Source organism: Lagopus muta, chromosome 3 (assembly GCF_023343835.1).
Source record: "Lagopus muta isolate bLagMut1 chromosome 3, bLagMut1 primary, whole genome shotgun sequence".
Taxonomy (NCBI): Eukaryota; Metazoa; Chordata; class Aves; order Galliformes; family Phasianidae; genus Lagopus; species Lagopus muta.
The window spans coordinates 68,537,924-68,550,092 of NC_064435.1; the positions used below are offsets into that span (position 1 = coordinate 68,537,924).

A 12,169-nucleotide genomic window follows, 5' to 3' on the forward strand; every position below is an offset into this window, starting at 1 on the left:
CAGGATCTCTTTAGGAGTGAATCCATTTTTTCTCTCCAGAAGAATACACAGCTGTGGTTCTAAGATACCTCCCAACCCACAGTAAGGATGAGCAAATTTGATGCTTGTTTCCTTCCCTATGCAGTACTCCAACCTCAACACAGAATAATGAGGCTTTATGCCTCACTGCGCTTTATTGCGGGGCATGTCTAGTGGCTGGCATGTCCCTTCCATCCCAAGCCATTCTGTGATGTTGTGTCCCCAGTTTCCTGTTGGAGAAAAACAATCCTGGTGGGGTACAGCAAATGTTCCACATTGATGCTGCTAATAAAGTCATAGGACCATGGAGCAACAGGGAAGCCAAAAGAAAGGACAGATTGAATGCACAGTCAGCTTCCTAGAGAAGAAAAATCTTCTGAAATTGATACATTTCATATTGTACATATAGTTAAAACCTATGCCTGTATCCAGAAGCCATGGACAAATTCTGTTACGTTGGTTATTCCAAACTATGGATTTATTGTTGTCCATCCTTTTGAAAATGTAGGACTTCAGGCTGGATGTTAGGAAATACTACTTCTCTGAAAGAGTGGTCAGGTGCTGGAATGGGCTGTCCAGAGAGGTGGTGGAGTCACTGACCCTGGAGGTGTTCAATGAACATTTGGAAGTTGTGTTGAGGGACATGGTTTAGTGAGAGCTATTGGTGATCGGGGGATGATTGGACTGGGTGATCCTGTAGGTCTTTTCCAATCTTGGAGATTCTACGATTCTATGATTCTGTGAAAAGGGCATGTTTTGAAGATCTTGAGCTGTGTACCCAGGGAAACAGATAACAGTGGTAACTGAAAGCCCTGCAAAACTTTGATCGAATCCACCACATAGCAAAGTTCTCACAAAGCTATGGATCTTGCAAGAATGAAAACATATGAGTTTTAGACATGTACAAAAATAATAGTTCAAGTGACTCATTACAGAGGCTCTTTATGTTTTATCTAATTGCAAGAACTATAATTTTATTCTTTAAGATGGGTTCAGAAAATATTTCTTACTGACAAAATTAAGATCTGAATTTTTCCTGAATATTTTTATCTGTCAAGCAGGTTCCGTTATATAAGAATTCCTGCTGTCACTGTCATAGATAAGTTAGGCACTGCTTTAGGACTGGGGGAGGTAGGAAATGAAGAATTGTTACACAGATGACAGGACGATACATGTACAATAACCATCTTTAATGCATACTCCACTTTTTCAATTAATAAATAAGATAGTATGTTCCTGTTGATTACACATTCTTTGCCCTGGATTCATCTCTCATAATAAGACTGTGTTATGTTCAAAAATATATGCCAACTTATAGAGGAAAAATTAAAAGACTTAGCCAGTAAATCATATCTAATCAAGTACGGTTACCAACGTGCCTTCAAAAAGTTTTTACTTAAGCATGTTTTGCCCTTTTTCATTGTTTTACATCACGGAGAGATTGTATGGGTATTTCTCAGCCATTCCTTAGGTCTAGATCATGAAAGAGTGGCTTTATCATATAAAGAGTTTTTAATATTTAGAAATTTTTTTTAAGAGTTTCAAAACTTCATGTGAGGATTTCTCAACTTGACCTCTGCATGGGAACTGTTGAGTCATGGCTTGAACACTGATTGATCACCTGAGGCAAGCACTAAGTCAGCCCTGGGAGCACAGGTGAAGGCAATTCTGTGTATCTGGAAGGGGTGGAGCATGGCTGTACCTCGTAGACCCCATTTAAGGGCTGGCTGCCACTAGGGAAGGTTTTCTTTCTGGAGATCCCTCCTTTGTGTAGTCTTTCCTGCAAACCTAGATCTTTGGATGTAGGTGAGCATTTCTTCCCTGTTTGTTTCTTTTTCTATTTCCACCACGATAATCATTCCACCCGTAACACTAACTGTAACGACCTTATAATAGTTTTGTGGGATACAGTAAGGAAGAATTATGTTTATTTTTCTGGTAACAGAGCTATATGGTTATATATTGTATATATGCTGTGGATATATTAACTGCATGAAGCTAGGATATTCAGGCTGCAATAACAAAAAGCAGCTATTTAAAATAAACAAGGAATCTTATTTTTCAAGGTAATAAGATCTCACAAATTTCTTAGACTTCTCTGATAACCAGTTTAATCAAATATATATCCTACAGTGTGGCAGTGGAATTGCCAGGTCAGTGCCTGAATCAATGTTTGAAGACAAGGTGAGAAGGTGTGGCTAATCCAGGGAGCTGAGGTGCAAGCAATGCATCTGAGTGGAAGAGGTAGAGCCTGTGTCTGCCCAATCCTCATCCTTATTTAAGGGTTAACAGCTCAGGGAGCAGTGTGTTTTTTTGATGGAGATTGTATTCTTCTTGAGCTACCATCACTCATGGGAAAGGGTGAACTAACTTTTCTTCCTTGTCATCTTCCATTGCTCCATAGTGCTTTTATCCCTGTAGGAGGCATTGTCATCACCTTCTTTTGCTGCACAAGAGTAACATAGTGGTCATTCACTGATACATTTGGATGGTTCTGTTTGCATAAGTCTTACCAGAGTCCACGAGAGCACTAGTGGTAGGGCACAGAATTTCATAGCTAATGATGCTCCTAAATCCAGTTGCAGGTGCTTAGTTTAGCAGTTTCAATGAATGTGTTAAATGTTCAGCACTTTTGAAAATCAGATCAGGTAAGTGCCTGATTGTTGTGTACAGCAGCAATTGTTCTGCCAGGAAAGCTTCACCGATTTAGGTGAAGTTATATTTCCAGGAAATGTGTTTGCTACTAATTGAACTCTCTTAGTTAAAAGCACTGTTCATTCTGTCATGGTTGTCAAGTCACTGGGCTAAGCCTTTACTTAACAAAAGAAAAACTCTACTGCTGGTGGGGATATATTTTCATAGAAGCGTTTTTCAGTGGTAGGCATGACTTTTGCAAGGAAGTCACAGTGCAGCAAGCAACCAATTCATTATATAAGGGTGACTGCCTCATAGCAATTTGTTTTGTTCATTGAAATCTGAGCTGCACATCAGTATGCCAGATCAAACTCTAGGTACTTTTTACCTACCATCGTTACCAAAGCAAACATTTCTTCCTCCTTCTTTGGATGGGGATGCCATGTTTTCTCCTGAAATTTTCATTTCCTGTGCCCCCTCTGTTTTCTGAAGTAATGTCTAGCAACATTTGGAACAGGAAGTTCTCCCTGATGTTACACGAAATAAAAATGGTGTTAGTTTAGTGTGCGCATTCTCCTAGTTCCTAAATAGGGTCTTATTAACACAGAATGGGAGAGAATCCCTCCTCCTGGGCAGCTTAGTATTAAATGTATTGGATCTGAAACGGTGGCTCTTCCAATATTTAAATAAATAACAATTAAAAATTGGTTTCATTGGTTTTGGAAGGCTTCCGTTATTTCTTTAGATAACTGTATGAAGTAACACTAGCAACCAGTTTGACAGGAAGGACGCTCGAAGCCCCCACAAATTAATTCTGAAATACTAAGGAAAAATTCAGACAGATTAACTTGTTACAGGTACATGCAAATAAACATTCCAAATTCCTGGCTATTACTGTCAGACATCTAATGTTGCTTGTATCAGAACTGAGTAATTGCAGGGAGGGATCAGCCAGTTGTGCTCTGTATGCTAATTGCGCACAAACACTCAATATTACTGAAAATCATCTTTGCCATACCTTTTTTTTTTTTATATCCTGCTTCTAGTTAACATTTAAAATCAGATTACAAAAAAACAAAAACAAAAACAAAAAAAAAAAAAACAACAAAAAAAAACCATGCATGCATGAAATCTATTTCAAAGCTTGTTGATATGTGCTAGGAATCATAGCTTCACTTTTTTTTTTTTTTTTTTTTAGAAATACCAATTTGTTGACTCAAATGTAATATAGCACATGCTACAGTTTCAGAGAGGTGAATTCCATCATCTTGGGACTTTTACATTTCTAGCTTAGAATATTCTGTGTATCCTTCTTAGATGCCTATCAGTGGCAGGTACATTTTTACGTATTTATTCTGCATATATTTACTTAATAAGAAATAGGGTATATTTGTGATAGATTTTTCTATAATATTTGTAGTGCATGTGATCATCTACTCAGAATTATTTTTACATAGCTTAGCACATTTAACACAAGATCACATTTTTTTGAAAAAAAAAAATTCACAGTTGAAATCCTTTTATAAAAAATACTTACAGAATATAAAACAAGTATTTTACTCAAAAACATCATTCTCTCATGCATTGCACTTCTGCTAGGAACATGGCAAACTATTACAAAATAAAGCACTGTCAGATACAGTAGTTAAGGAATCATTACCAGGAAAAAAAAATGCACAGGATTCTTCTTTTTTTTTTTATCTACAAAAGATTAAAGGAGAACTTCCTGTAAATCAGGACTGATTCTGATGAGGTGACATGATGCTTTTATTTCAATGGTTATAATCCATTTACCACCATATAAAGTTTTCAAATAGATATCTACTTTCATTAATGGTTTCAGATTTTCAGTATTTTGGCCAACCAAACCTAGTAGAAAACTTCAAGATATGAAGACAAGTTATACTACAGTAGATTACATAAAGTAATCAAAGATAAATTTTCAGGTTTTTGTTTATTGGGAAACAAGAAAAATAGGTTTTATAGTGTCATGAATCATTCATAGTTCATGGAATCATTTGGGTTGGAAGGGACTTTTGAAGTTCATATAGTCCAGTTCCCCTAGAATGAAAAAAGGACAGCTACAAATAGATCTGGTTGCTCAGTGCCCCATTCAGCCTGATCTCAAATGTCTTCTACTGTCTGTGTGATTTCTTCTTGCCCTCCAGTTTAACCAGCAGGTTCTGGTTCAGCCATGATGGACTCTTGCCTTCCTTTCTCAACTTCCTACACCTGGGATTGGAGACCTCTTATGTCCTAAGGAATCTTTCTTAAAGATCTGCCAGCTCTTCTCCCCGCTGTCCTTGAGAGCAGATTCCCAGGGGATTTTGTTGCCTAACTCCCTGAAGAGCTGTCTCATTGTCATAAGATTTCAAGTGTGCTGCAGTGTTGCCAACACATTTCAGGATACCAGGTTGAAGGCCCCTGCTAGCACCCTGTCCCTTTGACCTAGCTATGCCTTCCCACAGCTTATCATGGGCAGGTTCTCTATTACCTCCCTTCCCCTTCAAACACAGTTTAAAGTCCTGCCAATGAGCTCTGCCAGTTTTTCCCCACAGACTCTCTTCCCACTTAGAGAAAAGTGAAACGCAACCCATCTGGTGCTGACAAACCCAGTGCAATGTAGGCCTTTTCATTGTCAACATTACTAATGTTTTGTCATTAGTACCAGCCAAGTGTTTACAGATTGGACCCTTCTGTTCATTTCACTGTCCTTACCCAGTACAAGATGCAGAGAAAATGACCAGTGCCCTTGGTAATTTCATAGCCTACCATTTATTCAAACTATATGCTGAAAAAATACTTTGACATTTCGCACTCCAGAAAGCGTAGATGGGTACAAGAGAGTGGGTGGGAAAGAAAACTTGGTAAGGAACTTTCATTCTTCCTCCAAATTCCACAGGAAATGTTGCATTTGTGAAAGAGACACTGATGTGTTTAATAGCCTTTAATAGTGAAATACATTGTCATTACTCACTAAGATAAGGTCTACTTCTCTTTACTGTAAGCTGTCCTAATAATTAATCACTTGTTTTCTCAAGGCAATACTACTTATTTTTATGGGGGAAATGAAGAAAGGAAAAGAGGGAATTGAATGTCTCTAAGAGTTGTGCATATTTACCGTGTCTCTCTATTGTGAGCATTAGGTAGAACTGAAACAGTAGTGTATATTCATATTTGTAGCACTAAAATGTGTTTTTTTCAAAATTTTCTGGGTGAAGTAGTTTTTTGATTCCCTCTTTTCAATTCAGAACAGAGTTGTTTTTTCCTCTGTACAGTTTCTTATTAAAAATATTGAGTAACCCATCACATTTTACAAGTCCTTACATAACCAGGCATCCTTATGAGTGATTATAGAATGGGAAGAAAAAAAAAATACAGAGGATGGCCAGATTTCATGCATTATATATTGAATATTCTACAAGATATTCAATGACCATTTTATTTGGAGGTATAGCAGGACCATACATTTAAAAATTTTGACATACCTGAGTTCATGTTGTTTCCAAGAAAAAGATTTCATGAGAGGAAGGGAATATTTTAGATATTACTATTGGAATGATCTTGTGGATCTTTTCCTCATTTTAGTGGTTGTTGTTTTTCTTGGCCTGTGTATGCTGTGAAAAAAATCTGTCATTTCCTGATGTGTGTGGGATACAAGTGACAGAACAGAGTTAGACAAGTCAGGTAGCAGAAAAAAAAAAAAAGAGTTCTGGCATATTTCTCCTAGATGTGCCTAGAGTTGGGGAAAACAAGCTATTTAAAAATTAACTTCCTGTAACTTCATTCTGTGTGGGAAATGAGTTTCTGCAGTGTTTCTGTGTAACAATAATATGATTCAATGCTCATAATTTCTTAAATTTCATTGATTTTTATTAGTATAACTTTTGAGCAACCAATAGTTCAATGTAGTATCTTGTATTGTAGCATTTAGATGACTTTTTTATTTTTTTAACCAATAAATTCCAAGAGGAACAATCATGAGATCATATAGATATCAGTGTGAATACAGGAAGTAGTACTTCAGTTGTTCTCCTGCAACTCTGACACCCAGAGGTGTCCCTTAGAGATGATTCCCACCCACCCTTGTTTCCAGGCCATTTCACCTAGTCATCAGGTTGATCTTTGCACTGACCAGTGCTTGGCCAGCCTTTTCTATTTCCTTACCCCATTATTCCACGCTTGTTCCTCTCCAAACTTGGGCTGATGCTCTCCTGAGATAGTGCTCAGAGGAAGCCAGACAGGGCATCCTTTCCTCTGAGTCCTTTATTCTGATTTCCATTTTATCCTATGCTCATCATGGCTTGTGAAGATGAGTTTCTGGTGGGCTGATGGCTTTTGGAGAGGGCTTGTGAGGTGCTGGTGCAGGAATTACTTGGCTCCCCCACTCTCCACTGTCCCTCTGTATTCCTCTGTGGGTGGGAAAATGAGTTTTATCATGTAACCTAACATTCCAGATTTGCATCAATATGTAGTGTTCCTTTTCCTCCAGAAAGCAGGACAAACAGTAGCCTTAATTTACACCTGAAATAGAAATATCCAGATGAAATTATATTGGGCCTTTAGCACAATGAGGTAACGTGTTTCAGAATAATCATCATCAAGTTGCTACACTGAATTTAATAATATTCTTATTATTTGAAAATGGAGCAAAAAAGGAAAAAAAATAATCTTGTTTCTTTAAATGCTTGTTTAAAGTAACAGAACAAAAACACCCATAAAAATTGCAATGTCTTTTCTTCTTGACTTGTCCAGCCCTTTTTCTTTTGAATTAGCTTCACAATGCTAAAAAAAAAAAAAAAAAAACACAGGCAAAACCCACCAACTTTGCCTAAAGTGTATTCCCTTTTTATTTAGGTTGTGTTTCTGACCTATTTACAATGGCTTGGAATTCTGTAGTGACTCCAAATAAAAAGGATGACACACAGAGACAACAGTTCCTGAAGGACAGAAAGCTGAGGTGGCAAATAAGAGACAAAAAGAGAATGTGAAAAAGAAGAGAATGGTAAGTCTTGCTCACACACCAGGGATATGACTGTAAACATTAAAAAAAAAATAAAAATAAAAAGCTTATTTCAAGAGTAGTAGTTAACACTGAAGTTAACATTTTAATTCCTGTGGATTTGTAGTTATACTTTCTACTATATTTACTCTTTTGCCCACACTTCTCAATCCCTCATCTATGCTTTCTTTTTTTATCTATTTTGAAAGCTTTTATTGTGTTTCAACCTTACCAGCAACTTGCTTTCTAACATCTTAGAACAGTTAAAAACAGCTATTGTGTAGACTACAGTATGATTTTGTAGAATACAGATAATGTAATCACTTTGATGAAGAAATTGTCCAGAGCTAATTGTCTTTTCAGTCAATGAAGTACAGGAACTAATATTGAATGAAATTACTGCACAACAACTCTGTTCTTTCCTGGCCAGATCTCCAAAAAGAATGGAAGTAAAGAAGTGTTATTTGTGTGCAAGAGGTGTCATCAGAGTACTGTTAAGGACCCTAAACAAAGCTTTGTTTCTTATTCTTTTCGAAATGTTGCATCGTACATCAAAGTGCAAAGGCAATTCCACTGAAAGCCTTACAAATGCTCAGAGAAGATCAAGATTGGTGCCTTCTGAAGAGTACTCTAAAACATGACAAATTTATGTATTTAAAAAAAAAAACAACAATAGATATTGGGGTTCTTTGACATAGTAGAGGAATGCTACATTGACATCGGACAGCAGTTAAGTGCTCAGCTAGCTGAACTTTTTAAAGCGCAGTTGCAAGTGAAAAATAAACCTTTTTCTGCTATATTTTCAGCTCAGTAGGTGTTTAAAACTCTTCACTGTCTGTAGCAGCACAACATCCATGTAAGTTGCTGTCTTAGTGGGTTAGAATAGCTCACATTTCCTTCTCTGAAAAAATGCAGAGACAGTTTCAACATTTGAAACATCAGTTTTGCTTCAAATGTTTAGTATTTTTTGTTCGTTCAACTTACAGAGTTTGGATAGAAATCTGAACTGTGAATCTTATGCAATTATGTTTAGACCTGACTTTTAAAATATTTTTATACTCATATTGCTTTTTCTTAGGTAATTAAAAGGTCCTGTGGGGAATTTCTACACTATTTAGATTTAACTGCTTTTCCTTCTTTATGTGAGATAATTACATTTTTTTCCTTTTAGCTTTTAATGCTTTTCATTCAATTTCAAGTTTCTTCATGATCATTATCACCATAGTTAAGTGATGGAAGTGGTCATCATAATAAATATCCAGTGTTAGATACAGTCCATCTAATCTGTCTGTAATCCAAGGTGAAGCTTTTTTCTGACAGAATAATAATATGCTGGCAATCCCTCCAAGGCCTTCATACATTCAGAAGTAAAACAAAACTTGCAAACAGGTGCGCTGTAGAAGTTTTGCTGAGTGTAATGAAGAAAATGATAGAATGAATTTTTCCTTCTTACAACTTGAAACATCCTTAATCCTTATACTCACAGTGAAATCATGCATGTATGTTACTGGATGTGTCCTTGATAAAGTTTTCAGTATGCAAGAAGACTCAAGTTCCAACCTACAAATAGAAGTTTTGGTATATAAAATAATTATAATAAAAGATTTTGTTCAGGCATGATCACTTGCAGCTACCTTTCTTATTCAGCTTGTGACAAACCAAAATATATTTTCCTTCTGGGCAACAATATGGCCCTAGGCTTCATATGGAGAATAAAAGAACTTTTAGATTTCAGTTTGGCAAATGTGTTATGTAAATGAATTTTGAGTGTTAACATATTCAACAGCATCTGAGGGCCAGCATGATAAATATGACAAGGGCAGTTCTTGCCTTCACACTTACCTTAGTTACCATGGTTTGCACGAAGATCTTACTAGCACAAGCCGTGTAGTACTCTGTTACATGCAGTGAAGTTGAAGAAGTGCTACATATCACACTGTCATTTTGGCAGGGATCTAGTCCCCATCGCAACAGCTTGCTGTGATGCCATACAAACACCAAAAGCAATACAGGAGCTCATTCTCCCCCGTCTTATCAGTAGACATTTCTGACTTCAAAGAATAATGTCTAATTTAGGATGGTTCCAGCAGCAGAAAACTATTTTACTGTGAAGATTTTATCTTCATGATGGCTTTTGGACCAAGCCTAAAATCCTGATAGAATGGGCAACAGTACTCAGCCCATCTACACTGAAATTTGTTTGGGACCCCACTAAGCTATTAATAACAAAGCTTCAAATTATGAAAGGGAATAAATGATAAGAAATACAAGAAATCAGTATACCTTTACTGTAGTCTCTTTATAACCCTTATTTAGATGTAGTAATTGTCAATAATTATGAAAGCACATCTACAAGTTCAAGTATTATAAAAGCTGTCTTGAACTGTTTAAATATTGAGTTTGCTAACATTCTTATAGGAAGACAGAGGGGTTGTTCATTTCTTTTCTTTTTTTTTTTTTTTTTTTTTAGTTAGTATAAATCAGAAAACTCTGTTGGTATCACTTCATTTATACTTGGATCATTTTTTGTTACTATAAGATCCAAAAAAAGGCTGCAACTTCTTATAATTAAAATGGGTGTTCTTGTTTTAACTCTGACTTAGGGAGTAGATATTTGCTTTAAAAATATTACATCTACTCTGCTTAACTTGTGTTATATATGTATGATCATATTAGAAAAAATATGGTTCTAGTTAAGATTTTCGTTCTTCTTACTATCTTTCTGACAGCAATTTTAGAAATTAGAGAACTTATAACCTTAATTCTAAATGTTTCTTATGGTGTTTTCATAAAAAAATTATATTTTCATAGAAATCTTTTCACTTCCAGGATTTTTCCTCCAAAGAAATCTAATTCTAGAGATGAAAGAATGAAATTCACAGACTTAGTGTCCCAGAACCAACAAAAGAAATAATCCCAAGGTCTGAACACATGGAAGACAACTAAAAGGAAATAAATCTTGTTTTTAACATAATACAAACATGAAAAGACAGAAGAATGGGCTCCAATCAAAAAAGGCTGCACCATGTAACTGATGGCCATCTCTGCAAACTGTATTTCATTATTCCCCATGAAAGCTTCCTCTGATTAAGTATTGGTTGGAGACTTCAGCAGTGGCTTAATAGCACTGTAGTGAATAATATACATAACATATGTAAAAGCTGATTCAATACAAAGCCATTTAAGAACTCATTTTTGAAATTCCTCAAGGCAGTAAGATGGTCACTGACTTCATAATGGATTGTCCTGCACTCATCAACAAGCAAAGATTACTCAGCCAGATAGAGGCCTCGGGATAATCTGTATAACAAAAATTGAATAAAATTCCATATGTAAAAGAATATCAGAATTGATTCTTCAGATCTATAATGGAAATGAAACTCTTTCTTGAAGGTTTGCTAGCTTAACAATTTTGCCACTCCTTATTTCTTTAATTGTAGTGCACAAATGTTTTGTATTATTATTATTTTACTGTTCTGTCTTTTTTCTGGGTCATGCATTTCATTATTTCCCAGCATTTTAGCTCATTTCTGCCTGCTGTACTTATGTAAGGAAATAAAACTTGTGCCACACATCAAGGGCAGAACTGAATGAATCCTTTCTCTAGTTATGACTAGAGGATTCCCATAATCAAAACACTTGTGGCTATTTTAGCATCTGCATCCATCCCAGCTCCTACACAAGGGCAAAGTAAATCATATTATACAAGAGCAACAAAATAAATTCTTTGAGTTAAGGGCATATGACTCTTACCAGAAGTATAGCCTGAAGCAGAATAATGTTCACAAGTTCCTGGAACACACAGAATCTAAAAGAGACAAAGCAGGCAAGAGGAAAAAACAACAGTGTCAACAAAATGAATACCTTCAGGGAAAACAGGAAAGTTTGTGTGTCTTCCAGTTTCTGAGTGGGCTTGAGCATGTGGACCAGTAGCATGAGCTGTCATGGGACCAGAGGGAGAAATCATGACTGTCAAATTTTATCTGCTCAGTTGGTAAGTCTGTATTCGTAAGAGAAGAGACCCAGACGTATCACAGCAGATCTTCCTTAATATCCAGGAATACTAAATGTTATTTGGCCTGTTCATACCATGCAATGTGTACTTGTTCTTTAGTTGCATGTCTGTGGCAGTGTGCAGTTGTTCTGAGCCAGTGAAGGGCAGAGGCTGGTTAACAAGCAGAAATAACAGTGATGTAAATCTGCCTCCAGGCCAGACTGATTGTGGGGCAGAAGCTTGTCATGCTGCTTCATAACAACACCAATCAGCTTCAGCATAAACAGGGATGAGAATTTTATGTTTAGAAGAGGTTTAATAGGTAGCTCGCTCTCTGCTGTAGCCACTACATCTGTTCTTCTAGATTAGTCTAAAGATAACAGCTAGGAAGAAAAGCACATTATTATTTTCACCTTGAACAAATTCTTGTCGCAGCAAAAAGTGATTGTCACATCAATCTGCATATCGGTGACCTTTTGCATTTACAGTTGGTTATCTTGTCAGGTAATTGGATCTCCATG

General features: G+C 36.4%; 1 long non-coding RNA gene across 1 annotated transcript; it reads left to right on the top strand.

Annotated features, from left to right (window-relative positions):
* The first annotated feature begins 1,745 nt into the window (after positions 1-1,745).
* On the top strand, positions 1,746-11,955 carry LOC125691415 (uncharacterized). The gene is made up of 3 exons (XR_007376118.1): positions 1,746-1,824; positions 7,510-7,657; positions 10,484-11,955. It is a non-coding gene; the product is annotated as an uncharacterized LOC125691415 (long non-coding RNA).
* Positions 11,956-12,169: the final 214 nt, after the last annotated feature.